The following is a 1887-nucleotide window of genomic DNA, read 5'->3' as shown; positions in this document are numbered from 1 at the left end:
GAATAAAGCTGCTATAAACATCCATGTGCAGGTTTTTTTGTGGATGTAGTTTTCAACTCATTTGGGTAAATATCAAGGAGTACAATTGCTAGACTGTATGCTAAGACTATGTCTAGCTCTATAAGAAAATGCCAAATTGTTTTCCAAAGTGACTGTACCATTCTGATTCCCACCAGCAATGAATGAGAATTCCTGTTGCTCCACACCGTCGTCTGCATTCGGTGTTGTCAGTGTTCTCGATTTTGGTGATTCTAATAGCTGTGTGGTGGTATCTCATTATTGTTTTAATTTGCATTTCCTTGATGACATATCTGTTAAGGTCTTTGGTCCATTTTTTAATTGGATTGTTTTCTTTTTGTTGAGTTTTAAGAGTTCTTTGTACATTTTGGATAACAGTCCTTTATCAGATATGTCTTTTGCAAGTATTTTCTCCCAGTCTGTCTTGTGTTTTCATTCTGTTGACACTATCTTTCACAGAGCAGAAGTTTCCAATTTTAATGAAGTCCAGGTTATTAATTATTTCCTTCATGGATTGTTCCTTTGACGTTGTATCTAAAAAGTCATTACCAATCCAAAGATCACCTAGATTTTCTCCTATATTTTCTTCTGGGATTTATAGTTTTGCATTTTACATTTACATTTACAGTTAAGTTTTACATTTTGAGTTAATTTTGTAAAGGGTGTAAGGTCTGGCTAGATTCCTTTTATTTTGCATGTGGACATCCATTGTTCTGGCACCACTTGTTGAAGAGACTATATTTACTCTATTGTATTGCCATTGCTCCTTTGTCAAAGATCAGTTGACTATATTTATATTTAGGTCTATTTCTGGGCTATTCTGTTCTATTATTCTATTTGTCTATTCTTTCACCAATACCACACTGCCTTTATTACTGTTGCTTCGTAGTAAATCTTAAACTTGGGTGGTGTCTGTCCTCCCACTTTGTTTCTCTCCTTCAGTATTGCATTGGCTATTCTAGGTGTTTTGTCTCTCCATATAAACTTTAGAGTCCGTTTGTTGATATCCACAAAGTAACTTCCTGTGATTTTGATTGAGATTGCATTGAATCTATAGATCAAATTGGGAAGAACTGAAATGTCGACAATATTGAGTCCTCTCATCCATGAACATGGAATATCTCCCCATTTACTCAGTTCTTCTTTGATTTCACTCATCAGAGTTTTGTAGTTTTCCTCATATAGATCTTGCACAAGTTTTGTTAAATTTATACATAAACATTCTAATTTTAGAGGGTGCTAATGTAAATGGTATTGTGTTTTTTATTTCAAATTCCAATTTTTTGTTGCTGGTATAGAAAAGTAATTGACTTTTGTATATTAACCTTGCATCCTGCAAACTTGTCATAATTGCTTAACAGTTCCAGGAGTTTGTTTTTTGTTTTTTGTGTTTTTTTGGGGCAGTTCTTTTGGATTTTCTACTTGGATAATCATGCCATTTGCAAAAAAGAGAGTTTTATCCCTTCCTTCTCAATCTGGACACATGTTCCCCCCTTTTCTTGTCTTATTGCGTTAGCTAGAACATCCGGTACAATATTTAAAAGGAGTCCTGAGAGGGGACATCCTTACCTTGTACCTGATCTTAGTAGAAAACCTTCGAGTTTCTCACCATTAAGTATGATGTTAGCTGTAGGTTTTTTCTAGATATTCTTTATCAAGTTAGGGAAGTTACCCTGTATTTCTAGTTTACTGACAGTTTTTATCGTGAAAAATGTATTTGAATTTTGTCAAAAGCTTTTTCTGTATATACAGATATGATCAAGTGATTTTTCTTTCTTTCTTTCTTTTTGAGGAAGATTTGCCCTGAGCTAACATCTGCTGCGAATCCTCCTCTTTTTGTTGAGGAAGACTGGCCCTGAGCTAACATCC

Source organism: Equus przewalskii, chromosome 19, assembly GCF_037783145.1.
Source record: "Equus przewalskii isolate Varuska chromosome 19, EquPr2, whole genome shotgun sequence".
In the NCBI taxonomy this organism is placed as follows: Eukaryota; Metazoa; Chordata; class Mammalia; order Perissodactyla; family Equidae; genus Equus; species Equus przewalskii.
The sequence above is the reverse complement of the archived record's forward strand: the minus strand, read 5'-3'. Positions refer to the sequence as shown.